The 13,898-nt window shown below is 59.9% G+C and overlaps 1 pseudogene; it reads right to left on the bottom strand.

Moving 5' to 3' along the window:
* Positions 1-11,954: 11,954 nt before the first annotated feature.
* On the bottom strand, positions 11,955-12,735 carry LOC116573700 (annotated as a pseudogene).
* Between the last annotated feature and the right edge of the window lie 1,163 nt (positions 12,736-13,898).

The following is a 13,898-nucleotide window of genomic DNA, read 5'->3' as shown; positions in this document are numbered from 1 at the left end:
GAGACAGAAGAAACACAGCTCTGTGAGGGCACGTCCAGGAAACAGGCTGTGTGCCCTTGTCCATTCGTTCATGAGCGAGTGAGTGAGTGCGGGATGAAGGAAGCAGGGCCAGGACGCACTCGCCTGTCCCCACGGTTGGGCCAGCGGCCACTGTCAGTGTGTCCCACATGCTGGGAAGGCCCTGCGAGCAGAGGCTTCTATGTGTCCACGTGGACCCCAACTCCAGTGTCTCACGAGGGGTGGCAGCTCCGTCCTGGGGGCCCACAACCAGGAGCCGGCATGTGGCAAAGACTGGACGTGGCTTGCTGACAAGCCCGTGGACTGAGGGGCCCGAGGCTGTAGGAGAACCACTTGGACTGGGCAGGCAGCAAGAAGGGGACGGCAGATTCCCAGTGGGACCTCTCCCCAGGATGGGGATGGCTCGGCGAGGTGCCCCCTGCTCGTTGGTGATCAGGGCCCACATCAGGAGGCCCCTCTGGAAATGGCAGGGCTCTCAGACCTCCTTCCCAGACCCTGGGATCCATGCCCGGGTCAGGCTCGTCAGCCCAAATTCCCCTCCTCCTGGAACCACAGAGCGTGACCTGACCTGACAGAAGGGAGCCCCAGGAGCTGTGGGAGGCTGGGAGGACCCGTGGCCACACCTGGATTCAGGCCTCTGCCTCCGGGGCTGGGAGCCAGCTGGGTTGGTGTGGAAGGCCCCAGCCTGTGGCACTTTGTGGCAACGGGCCCAGGGGTGGTGCCGGCAGGCTTTGGACCGCACAGCCCAGATTTGCGCTGACCCACCAGCCGCCCCCCGTGGGACCTCCCTGGGCCTTCACGGTGCTTTGCTGCTCCCTCCAGACCCCCCCGTGGACTCAGGGCACCCTCATCATGGCCTGTGGGTCTGAGGCACACAGTTCCAGGAGGGTGTACAGGGTTTCAGCGAAGAAGCCAGTGCTTGGGGTCTGCGGTGGGGGCGCCGCGCCGCCTTCCCGAGGCTTTCCTCACGGCGCCCCGGCCTCTTCAGCAACACCCCTCTGTCTAGCTGAGAGGGGGCTGTCCCCCTGTGGGCCAGGTCCCAGGGAGTGGAGGGTGTCACGGGAGTGTCCCCCAGGGCTCTTCCCCTCCTCTGGGCCTCCCCAGTGGCCACGCGGGATAGGGCCACAAGGCCCAGGAGGCCCGAGGTGGTTGGGGGCCTCTGGGACCATGCAGGGGTCAGCCTAAGGCACCCCACCCCTTCTGAGCTCCCAGGGGATGCTCAGGACCCAGAGGCCAAGTCAGGGATCAGAGTCGGGGGGGTCCACGGCAGCACTCCTAGGCCCTCCTGGCGAGGCCTGCAGAAGTTCTCTCCGTCCGGGAGCCTGTCCCAGCGCCTCCCCGGCCTCTCGTGAGGCCAGCTGGGGACACGGGACGAGGCCAGCTGGGGACACGGGACGAGGACCTGCCTTCTCAGCTCCTTTGCCTCTCCCTTGCTTGGCCTCTGCTTGTCCCCCGCTCCACAGTATAGTTCCACGGCCCCTTGTCCCTGGCTCGCAGAAGACCTGGAGGCTGGGGAGAACCCCGCGTGTGTGCACCTACTACGTGCTAAGGCAGCGTGAAGCAGGGGAGCTCCAGCCCCTGCTGACCACAACAGGAGAGGCGTCTTCTTGCCCTGGGACCCCCAGGCCTAAACACAGCCATGGCCCCCTGGAGTCACCAGGCCGGCCTTCCGTGCTCTCCGGCCAGGCCACTCCTGAGCCACGGTTCTGTGGGCCGCAGCCGCCGGGCCCAGGGCATTGGTGAGCAAGCCTGCCCGGGATGTGGCCCTGGGCCACATGACCACCCTCTCACCCCTGCCCAGCAACCAGGCGTGCACACGGCCCCACACACCCTGTGGCGGCTGTGGTCAGGAGACTCTCTGGGCAGCGGGTGGCTCTGACTCCTTCCCAGGCTGGTGGTCTTTCTCCTGACCCCTCGGAGGACCAGGGCCCTGGAAGGGGCAGGGGTGTCCCAGGCCACCTCTGAGGGAGCAGTCCACAGCAGCAGATGGTCACAGAGCATAGCAGCCCAGGCTGGCGTCCATCAGCTCCCAGCAGCTCCATTGACTGGCCCCGTGCTGGGGAGCAGGTGAGCAGTGGGGGCCCCGGGCTTCCTGGGGAAGGCTTTCTGGGACAGGTGAGGTCCATGACCCCCGAGGAGTGAGCGTAGGGCAAGGGGCACGGGGATTGCATAATCAGGCACATGTGTAATCAGGAGGCCGGTGGAGAGCTGAGGTGGGGTCAGACTTCCGGGCAGAAGTCAGGCGGGGTGGGGAGGGCCCAGGCCTCGGAAGGGGGGTCTGGCGGGCAGAAGGACAAGGAACAGAAGCTCTGGGGAGCCCCGGCTGCCTGCACGAGGGTGCCCAGGCTCCTCGTGGGCAGTGGGCCCCCCGTGTGCTCCAAGCGGGACAGGACTGGGCAGTGGGACCTGCCTGGGGCATGGGAGTCTCAGCCAGCCGTCCCTGAGCCTACAGGCTGCTCTGACGAGTGTCAGGGCCCTGGCATTTGGGACACACAGGCAAGCCAGGTGGCTGACAGACGCAAAGGTTGCTGCTGATGGATACTGAGCTGCCAGAATGCCACAGGGCCGCGGGACGCAGGAGCTCAGCTCGCCTAAGATCGAATGGCTCGTCGATCGCCGGCGGGAGCCCCCCAGGAGCTCTAGAGCTCAGAGCAGACGCCAGACACACGCTCCCCGGGGAAGGTCAGATCCTCGGCCTGCGGACAGCCCAGGCAGGCCTGAGGGGGAGCCCCGAGGAGCCCCACGCGATTGTTTCGGGACTGGCGTCCCGGGACACAGCCCAGCTGGAGACAGACGTGGCCCTGGGGCTGTAACCGGAGCGGCGAGGGCCAGGTCGTCCTGGAGCAGTGGCTCTCAACGGCTCTCTGGAAGGAGAGAGCAGTGTTGGGTCATCAGGGGGGACGAGCGCACATCAGGGGCGGCCGCGGACTGGGTGCCTCAACCCCCTTCGGCTATGTCAGAAAGCAAATGGGCAGGAGGGAAGCGGGAAGCTTCCGCTCCCAGATGTCCACACCCCCCAGGTCCTCGAGGCCTCTGACCGCCCAGGACGACGCTCGGGAAACACACCGGTGCGCGAACACACACATCCACAAACACACAAGTGTCCACACACACGCGGCCCTTCCGCGTGGGAGCGCATAAACACACAAACGCGCACACACCCTGAACAAAGCCACTCGGGCCTGTAAAAGTCCTTCATCGTGAAGAAGAGCGAGTGGGCTCTGGGCCGCCCCGTCTGCTGAACGTCCACCTGCGGCGCAGGTCGGGGTCCTGGGGTCCTGGGGTCCTGGGGTCCTGGGGTCCTGGGGTCGAGCCCCGCCGGGGGAGCAGGCTTCTCCCTCTCCCGCTCCCCCTGCTTACGCTCCCTGGATCTCTCTCTCACACAAATAAACAAAATCTAAAAAAATTAACAAAATTAATGAGAATATAGAATGTAACAATCAAGAAGAAGACAGAAGACATTCTTTACTAAAGATTCTCTAACAGAGAATGTGAATGTCGACGTGTCTGCTCTGAGTTCTCGTTCAGAATCAGGGATCAACGTGCGGGAGAAGCTAGAGAGAAGGAAGAGGCCCGAGTCGAGCGAGACAGGACTTTCGCCGGCGAGCGGCCGCCGCACTGACGGGGGACTGAAGAGATTCCGACAGAAAGGAGGCAACGGGCAGATCCCAGAGAACCTGGAAGGAAACCGGAGGTGGCGGAGAACGTGCGTCCCTGCTTCCCAGCGCGGGCCCCCGAGCGGGTGCCCCATGGAGGACACAGCGATGATGGATTTCGATTTCAATTTTAAAAAATTGTAGTGAGTTTTAAAACCAATGATATGTTGAATGAATCCAAATAATTGTGTTTTGTGATAAAGCAGAATCGTGCGTCAAATACAATTCTTAAAAAAAAATCACATCACATAATAATTATAAGTGAAAAGTATACAGCATTAAAACGAATCTGGACCTCTAGAAAATCTGGTTGATTTTCTAAGAAAATGGGCTTTTCCAAAATTGCCTTAAGAGGAAATTTGAAAAAGTTTAACAGATGAACACACATGGATCAAGTGTGAAAGTTCGCAGGAGAATTTCTCCCGTAAGCGGCGGCGGCAGAACGACACAGTCTTATGGGGGTAAACAACAGGTCCTCTCAATGTCATACAAGATGAAAACTGATATAAATATATATGTGTAAGTGAAAAAAATATATATGTGGAAAAAGCCATATATATGTATCTGAATATTTTCTCAGGGGGGCCTGGCTGGCTCAGTTGACGAAGTGTGTGACTCTTGATCTCAGGATCACGAGTTCAAGCCTCATGTTGGGCGTGGAGCCGACTTAAGAAAAAAGAGATCCTCGTTAGTATAGTGGTGAGTATCCCTGCCTGTCACGCGGGAAACCAGGGTTCGATTCCCCAACGGGGAGCACACTTGTTGTTTCAGGGCGCCTGGGTGGCTCGGTGGGTAAAAGCCTCTGCCTTCCTCTCAGGTCGTGGCCTCAGGGTCCTGGGATCGAGCCCCACATCGGGCTCTCGGCTCCGCGGGGACCCTGCTTCCCCCCGCCCCCTGCCTACTTGTGATCCCTGTCTGTCAAATAAATAAATAAAATCTTTAAAGAAAGAAAGAAAGGAAATCTTCCAAATTAATTTTATGAATCTAGTTTAACCCTGACACTGAAATTTGGCAAAGACAACATTAAAGAAAAACGATGGTGGAGAGCCTGGGTGAGCCTCGGTTGGTTAAGTGTCCGACTCTTGATCTTACCTCAGATCGCGATCTCAGGGTCCTGGGATCGAGCCCACACCAGGCTCCAGCTTAGGACTCTCTCTCCCTCTGCCCCTTCCCTTCACCTCATTCTCTAAAAAAAAATAAAATAAGGAAAAGAAAAGAAAAAAAGAAAATTATGCTACAGTTTCAATGACAAACACAGAGTAAGAATTCCAAAAACATTCATAGCAAGTTGAATGCAGTCACTATCTTCAATGAACAATACACTGAGTGCGTGGGATTTATCTCTTGAAGACAATGATCAGTTAAAATTATAAAATCGAAGCCATATCAATAGTTTTATTGTACTTACAGGTTAATGAAAAATATGACAATTTATTAATGAATACCACAGAAGGCATTTGATAATACTTAATATCCATTCACCTTAATTTTAATCCAAGTAACACGTGCTTAATTTTAAAGGTCAGAATTGTTTGTGAAGGTTTATAACATAATGATCTAGTCCCTTCATTCCTCTTACTTCTAGAAATTTTTGGCTCCCCAGAGGACACCACTTTCAGTTCTTTTAAAAATTTCTTCATATCTCATAAAATTCTTTTTTTTTTTTAATTTTTTTTAGATTTTTTTTAATTTTTTTTATTTGACAGAGAGAAATCACAAGTAGATGGAGAGGCAGGCAGAGAGAGAGAGGAGGAAGTAGGCTCTGTGCTGAGCAAGGAGCCTGATGCGGGACTCGATCCCAGGACCCTGAGATCATGACCTGAGCCGAAGGCAGCGGCTTAACCCACTGAGCCACCCAGGCACCCTCTCATAAAATTCTAAATAACACATTTCTCCTATCATTGCTTGATTTTTTTTTCAATTTCAGATATTATCTATTGGCTTCCTAGTTTGGAAATTTTAGAGCTCTCTCACATTGTCTCCACCATTAAACAGACCCATGGACTTCTCCCCGCCCTCCATTTTTTATGGGCTATCTCATAATTTTTATTAAATCAAAATTAGTGTATGTGTTATTAGATTAGGTAAATGTCATTTGGATCTGAGCCATGAAATGTAATTTGATTATATTTCCTTTGTTATGTAACTTTATATTTTACCAGAGTTAGTAATTGCCTTATTGTTCATTAGCTTGATTTTTCTGCCTAAGGTTTGCAAAGCTTCTTAAGTCTGTGGGCTGATGTTCTTCCTCTGTTCTAGCAAGTCCTGGTCACTATCTTTTTGCACGCTGCTTCCGCCCCACTTCTCTCCTCTCTCTCTGGAACTCTAATTATTAGAATTTTTAAACTTTTTTTTTTTTTAAGATTTTAATTTATTTATTTGACAGACAGAGATCAGAAGCAGGCAGAGAGGCAGGCAGAGAGAGAGAGGAGGAAGCAGGGTCTGTGCTGAGCAGAGAGCCCGATGCGGGACTCGATCCCAGGAGCCTGGGATCATGACCTGAGCCGAAGGCAGAGGCTTTAACCCACTGAGCCACCCAGGTGCCCTAATTATTAGAATTTTTGAGCATGCTCCATATGTCTTACATGTTCCTCTATGTTTTTTTTTCTTCTTTCCCTATCTGCCTTTACTCTCGGCACTTCAGTTTGGGTATTTTCCATTAATCTATTGTCTGGTTCCTCAGTCCTGTGTTCTGCTGCTAAGGGCATTAATTGAGTTTTTAATTTCAGACACTGGATATATGGTTATAAAGTATCCATGTGATCTTTTTATAATTTTTGAAGTAGGCTTCACACTCAACATGGAGCCCAGTGTGGGGCTTGAACTTGTGACTCTGAGATCAAGACCTGAGCTGAGATCAAGTGTTGGGACACTCAGCTTAAACCAACTGAGCCACCTGGGTGCCCCTTATAATTTAAATTATAGTTTTGGGAAAAAAAAAAAAGATTTCAATTCTCTGGTAAAATTTTCCATCTTTTCCTCAGTTTTCTATAATGTAATTTAAAGTCCTTGCCTGCTAACTCTGATGTCCAGATCACCTTTGGGTCTAACTCCGCCGCCTAGTTCTCCCCTTAATCACGGGTCATACTTTTTTGCCTCTTCCATGTTTGGTTAGTGTCCATTATGGGCTTCACACTGTGGGTAAAAAAAGCCAGTGAGGTCCGGGTAAGATTCTCTTCCACTGGTCGTACCTTGAAGGTGTTCCGTGGTCAGGGCTGAAGCTAGCTGGGCTGACTCACAGCATGAGGGAGACCCCGTCCGAGGCAGGACTACGTGCCTCTGGTCTGAGGCCACGAGGGGCCTGACTGTCTTTCCGGCCGGCTTTCCAGCCTCCTGGTTCCTGGCTCCCACCAGAGATCGCTTTGAGAGGCTGCGGAGTGCTTGCAGAGCTCCCTGCCTGAGGGAGGGGCGGCCAGGGATTTCCCTGCGTCTCTCAGAACTGCTCAGTCTGGCTCCCAGCCGCCCCTGTGCCCACCGAACTCAGCAACCCCCTGTGCTGTGTCTGAGGCCCCTCCAGGGTCCAGTCTGGCCTGTCCTCCAAGCTAGACTGCGTGTTTCCCGGGTTTCTCTCTTCTCAGCAGTGGCCTCTCATCTGGGCCCAAACATGTTTGGCGAGAACCCTGCTGGGGAAATGTCTCTGGGGCACACCCCTGCCTTCAGTGCCTTGAGCTTGGTGCTTTCTCTGGCGTTTTCTGCTTGCTGCAGAAGCGCGGGCCCGCTGTGACCCGCAACCTCCTGCCTGGACACGGGGGCCCACTTGCCTGGCTTTCCGTGTCCTGTGGTTATGCCCCGAAGCCCTGCAGCAGATCAGTCCCGGCATCCTCTCCTCGGGGGCTCGGGGAGAAAGGCAGGCACATCTCCGCAGCCCTCCTGCTCACCCACGGCCGCGCGGTGAAGGACTCTGGCTCAGAATGTCGGGGATGGGTTCTACCAACTTTGGGTCCCGTTGCTTTAAGTCGTGAGAGTTTGACAGCATCTTGTCGCACTGAGTACAGCCTCTGGTCACCCGCCTGCCCCGAGCTCCCCACCACTGCGTGGGGTTTGGCAGAGGGAGGAGGGGCAGGAGCCGAGCGGGGCCGGGCACTCTCTCCTGCCCTCTCCGGCCGGCCGCTGCGGGCTGTGTCTCGGACTGGGGGTGCAGCCCGCAGCGGTCTCTCGGCAGATGGCTCCCTGTGGGGTCCCTTGGCCCAGACTCCCACAGGCCACAGCCACGGGCCTCCCGGGTTTGCCCTGACCCCGCCAGGAGCAGACCAGGAACACGGCGGCGGTTAAGCGTCCCTAGTATCCAGCCAGCACAGCTGGGAAAATCGGTTGATTATTTGGAGAAGAAAATCAAGTTCTATCCCTGGCCAAGCATGCATATTAATTAATTCCAGATGGATTGGAGAAGTATGAAAAAAGGAGGAAAAAATCATGCTGTAAATAAAAGGTAAGTATTGTGCCAGTTTTGAATTTGAGAAGAACTTTCTAAGCATAAACCCCAAGAAGAGTCCTCAAAGGACGATATGGCTGACTCGGGTGCGCACAGGCTCCCCCGTGAGAGGGTCTTTCTGGAGAGAGCCGAGGGACACACGGGGCACACATCTGCCACAGAAGAAGATCCAAGACTAACAAAAAGCGGAAAATGGGAAAGATTAAGACCCAAGGGTTTCAATAGACCCAAGGTCTACAGTGAACAAGCCTAGAGCCTCCGAGCACCAGAGAAATTAGACGAAACCCAGGTAGGATTTACCCCGCACCAAACCGCCCAGTCCAGGTTCCGGGCCCATCTGCCCCCACAGGCCCCGCGGGGCCGGCGCCGAGCTCTTCCTGCAAGGGACCCCCCGGTGGACCATCCACTGGTTCAGATTCGGGGCTCAGTCTCTGGCCTGGGATTTTCCCTTCAGACCTGAAAGGGCCGTTAACATATTTTCCTAAACAAATAAGCAGTTTCCCCCCGGGGGACACAGTGTCGCAGCTCCCCCCAACCTCCCTGCCCCCCCACCCCGATGGGAAGGAGGGCTGAATAGAACCGGGCAAGCACGGCGCACGCCACCCCCAGACCCCCAGGTGCCCTGCCCTCGCCGTGGAGACACCTGCCTGCCTTGGCCCTGCTCATGCCCGCCTCTCCCACCGCGGCCCTGCCTGCCCCCAGCCCCCTCTGCACACGCATCTAGGGCTACAGGGACCCCGCCTGGTGTGAGCATCAGGGTGCCGGGGGCATGGGTACAGCTACAGGGTCCGCAGGGTTCCCTCTGGCCCCAGATGGGAGGGGCCCCGGCTGTCTGCCGCGTGACGGGCTTCTGCAGCCCTGACACTCGCCGCACTCGCTGTGAAGGGAAGGCAAACCCAGGGGAGCCCACGGCGCGTTCATGCGGCCGAAGCCCAGCACGGAAGCCGCGGAGCTGGCCCTGGCGGGGCTCCTCCCAGCCAAGGGGCCATAAACACCTCCAGGTCCAGCAGGGTCCTGTTGCCCAGAGCCTGCGGCCAGCCCTTGGCTCAGCCTGTGTCTGGGCTGCCCGCCCCAGGTGCACACGGCCGTTCCCAGCCGTCAGGGGGAGGCTCGGGGCAGCGTGGGGGTCAGCAGGCCCAGGGAGCCCCCCACCCCGGGGGCCGGGATGGAGCTGGGGCGGCTGCCGCCCCTCTGGCTCCTCGCCCCCTCAGCGCGAGCCACCTGGAAACCCGAGCGGGCCGCAGGCAAGTCACCTGTGCCTGCCGTCGCTTCACCAGCCCTGGGAGGGCACGACGCCCCCGTCTGAAGACAAGAGGCCCGTAGGCTACCCCAGATCACCCTCCCAGGACAGAGAGTGCCGGGCCCCGGGCGCCCCATGGCCTCCCTGCCCCGCCTTGTGCCTTCCAGCCGGCAGGGAGGCCATCGTCGCCTGGGAAGCCAGGGCCAGGGGGGCGGCGGGCGGCAGCAGGGACAGGCCTGGTCGCTGGGCCCCTGGGAGCCGCTGGTAACGAGGTGTTGTGTAACCCCCGTTTTCTCTCTGGGCTTTCTATTTAATTGGGAGTGTATTTCCAGAAGCAGAATCTGGGCCAGGTGACGGGAGCAGGTCTGAGGGGAGAGGCGGGGGCTGGGGTCTCTCCCTTTGCAGTGGCCAGCATGCTCCTCCGAACTCCGGCTGGCAGGGCGCTGGTGGGGCCCGGGGCAGGCTGGGCCCGCTCACTGGAAGCCTCCTGTGGACCACCATCTGGTTCAAATACCGTCCTGCCCTCCGGGCTGGCCCTCCTCCGTCCAGATGGTTCCTTCATTAGCAAGTGGCCAGAGCCGGGCACTGTGGTGACTGCCCACGGTCTGGACCTCCAGGCCTCCCTCTCTGGTTGTCACTCAGGGTGTCCCCTGCTGGGTGCCCTGCCCTGTCCCTGCCTGTAGGTAGCCCCCAGCTCAGTGGTCGACACCACAGGACCTCAGCCAGTGGTGGCCGGGTGGGGAGAGCCATTTATTGCCTCCCTAGGCCGGGTTTCCCCCGTGGCTCTGTGTCCTCAGGCAGGGCTGACCTCTCTGGGCCTCAGTGCGCCCGATGCAACAGGAGGGGCTGGTTGAAAGAGGCCTGGCGCTGCCCGGGACCCTGCCCCCACCCCGTAGGTGGGCTTCGCACGCCGCGCGGAGGACCAGGGACCTGCCCCGCACGGGGAGTGCACGGTGCAGACTGCCGTCCACCTCCAGGACAGGCTGCTGAAGGGACGTGCGACCTTGAGGCTGACCGCAACCGAGTGCTGCTCCCGCTTGCCTGGGAGGGTCGCCTCTTTCCCGGGGGGCCTGGCCCTTGCCTTCCTGGTGCAGGGTGGGTGGGTGGGTGGCCCAGTTCTGGCTCGGGGGGCTGCTGAGCCCAAGCAGGACACTCGAGGAAAGCATCTTCCTCGCAGTGCCGAGCCAGGATAGGGCGGGACCTTCCGGGGCTGCCTCTCCAGTCCAGGAGGACGCTGCGCCCTGAAGCCACCGGGCCTGGAGCGGCCTCCGGCTTCCTGGAGAGAAGCACATGCGGCTGTGCTCGCGGCAGCTTTTCTCCGGGGCGGATTAAGGCGGCAGGCGGCCAGGAGTAGGTGAAGGGCGGGCGCGGGGGGTTGCCCATAGCTGGGCCAGGCCTCCAGTGACATATTTAGAAAGGATTTGGTATTTGTTATTTCCAAACCGGCATCCAAGGAGTCTCCACGGGAGAGAGCAGAACCGTACTTCCCAGCTTAGCGCTGTTTTCATTCTGAATTACACCGTGCTGGTGCGTGGGGAGCACCCTAATTCCTGGGCACTGGGGCCTCCAAGGGTATTGGTGGCAGCCCTGCACAGAGCCCCGAGGGACCTCCAGACCCAGGCCCTGGGCAGGAGCTGGCCAGTGTCCGCGTCGGGCCCACGTCAGGGCAGAGCCTGGCAGCCGGGGAACCCGGCGCAGACCGTGACCTCCGACCTGGCCGCCTCCGTGGGTGGCTTGTGTTGGCAGGTCTGCTGGGGCCACCGCCGGCCCTCTCCTGCGACAGCCTGGCTCTGTGTCGGGGGTCGTGAGTGGGCCCAGTGCTCCCCTTGCCACGCAGCTCCTCCTCCTGCTGGGGCCGGTGGGTGGGGCCTGGCCCGGCCCCCAGGGTGTCCTGGAAGGAAGCTTCCGGGTTGGGTTGGGACAGGCCTGGTTCCCTGGAGCCCAGCCAGAGAAGAAAACCAGATGGGCTTGTTGGGAGCCAGGCCCGGCCCTGCCTCTCCCACCTTCGGGCCCACGGCCCTGCTCTCAGAGAAGGAGGAGCCGCCATCCTGTCCCCAGGAGGCCCGGGAAGGAGCGGGGACCCTGTGCCCACCACCATCCACACCCCCGGCCCACCTGTTCCTCCAGCTCTGGGGGCGGGGAGGCGTCCCCATAAACTGAAGGCCCCAGGACAGGAGTGGGCTTGTCTGCAGCGGTGAGGTCCACACGCCTGACATGCAGGAGCCAGCTGGACCAGAAGGACAGGACCCCCCCTCGGGGTCTGTTCCCTTCATCCCAGCCCAGCACGGCGCGCCGCCCAGTGCACTGGACTGGCCGGGCCCTCACACCCACGGCACGGCAGAGAGCTCGGAGGGTTCCTGGAGAAGAAGGCCTCCCCTCGGGCTTGGCCCCTCAGGAGGCTGGAGCCAGGGCCAGGCTTGGACACAGCAAGCCAGAAAACATGAGGCTCTGGCAGAAGGAAGAGCCCGCGGCCCTTCCAGGACGAATGGGCAGGGTTCCTGCTTAGCCTGCCGGGGGCACAGGCGGCAGGCCGAGCGCTGGCCGCCCATCAGGCATGTGTTGCAAAGCCTACTGGGGGCGGGGGGGGGGGGTGGACAGGGTGCTCTGGCTACAGGGGACTGGGGGCCCTCAGAGTTCAGCCTGCTGTTGAAGGCAGGGTGACCGTGGCACGGAACCCGGCCCTCTTGACCTCTGCCCCCACCTGCAGTCTGGACACCCTACATGTGCCCGGACAGACCCTGCGAGATGGCAGTGCGGGGCCGGCGGCCCTCTGCGGGGACCCCATCTCCTCTCCTTGGCCCCAGCCTCGGCCCCCACTTGCTGCTCGAGGAGACAGGCCTCTTCCTGTCAGGCCCGCAGCCTGTTTCCTGACCGCCGGCCTCTCCCCAGCTTCGCTCTGACCACTGGCCTCCTGTCTGGGCTGTGCTGGGGGCCGAGGACCACCCCCTTCAGGGAGCACAGAGTCCATCAGGAGAAAGGCCCGGAGCCGACAGGTGAGGGGGCTGGGAAGGTGGTCTTGTTGGGGGCACGGGGAAGGTGGCCCGAGCACGGATGTCTGCCGGTGCATTCGTGCTGCTCCCTGGCCTTGTGAGTGGACACATCAACCTCCTGGTGTGCGGGGCCCAAAGGGTCCTTTTTGGGGCCTGTTCATAAGCAAGGACACCAAGGCCCAAGGGGCAAGGCCTCTGCCGAGTCCGTGAACGGAGAGCTGGGCCCGGACGCCAGGCTTCGTGCCCAGCAGACTGAGGAGGCCGTCCTCGGGTGACCATCCTCCCCCGGATGCTCGTTCTGATGCCTGGTGATCAGACCCTGCAGTCCCGAAGCCCGTCCCAGCCCTGAGTGCGCCACGTCTGCAGCCACAACGGCCGACCCCGTCTCTTGTTCCACATCCCAGGCCTCGTCCCTGGTCCTGGACCCCAGACTCAGGCCTCAACCACCGTTGCTGGGTGCGTGGGGCTGGGCCCCCCAAGGTTTAAGTGTCCCCGCGCGCGCTTGCCCTGCCCGCCTCCAAGTCACCCTGGACCGGTCTGGCTGCCGCTCTGTCTGCGCCCACCCGCCCCTCACTCTTTAAGAACAGGCCTGGAATGGCCCCAAGCCATGGAATGGAGGCCGGGGGTGCTGCCCCCCCTGGTCCCAGCCAGGGCATGTCCACCAGGCTCAGCCTGATGCCCAAGAGCCCAGTCAGGCTCTCCTCTCCGAGACGTTTCCAGAACCTGTCAAGGTCTGCAGAGGGAGCAGGAGGCGGTGAAGGGGCCTCAGGGTGCCCCGCCGTGCGAGTCCTTGCTCTGGCCGGCTGCGGGACGCAGGGCCCGTCTTGCCCCGTTTCCGCGATGGGAGCAGGGACCGCCCATCGGCCGTGGCTTCCTGAGCCACTGTTCCCAGAGGGGCCTGGAGAGGCCTGCAGACACAGTCGGCTTCCTGCTGGCTTCCTTCCGGCAAGCGAGTTCCCAGATGAAGGTCTGGGCTCTGCCGTGGGTCCTGATGGCCACCGTGCTTGGAAGGGGCGTGGGGCACATCTGTGGGCTCCTGTTGAGTTCGCCGCTGGCCAGAGGCCCTTGTCAGGGCACTGGGCTGTATCACTGGGGAGCCGAGCCCAGGGGCAGCCTCTCCCGGCCGGCCCGCATCTCTGCAGCCCTGTCTTCCTTGGCCTCCCCCCTCCCCCACCGGCTCTGTCCCCGCGCAGCCACCATCAATTTCCAAGGTGCCTGAGGCTCTGAGGTGGCAGTGGCCTCCCTGTGTGGGCTGGAGTGGGACTCCGTGGGTTCCCAGGACCCCGCCAAGTGTCCCCATCCCTCGGTCTAATTTAGAAACGACTAATGAGTCCACTCCCCCCGGGGAGGCCCTGCCGTCTGTCCTGGTTTTAGGAGCTCCTCCTCCCGCGAGCAGACGCAGCCGTAACCCGATTTACCCGCAGCTGGAGGAGGAGCCCACAAGGGCCGGCAGCGGACGGCAGCAGGGTGAGGGGGCAGGCGGGCTGGGCCTCCCGGGACGCACCCTGTCCCAGGGAACCCCCCGGTGCAGCTGCTCGAGGTCATGCAGACCAGTGCATCCT

This window comes from Mustela erminea, chromosome 14 (assembly GCF_009829155.1).
Source record: "Mustela erminea isolate mMusErm1 chromosome 14, mMusErm1.Pri, whole genome shotgun sequence".
Taxonomy (NCBI): domain Eukaryota; kingdom Metazoa; phylum Chordata; class Mammalia; order Carnivora; family Mustelidae; genus Mustela; species Mustela erminea.
This window is presented reverse-complemented; position numbering and strand designations above follow the sequence as displayed.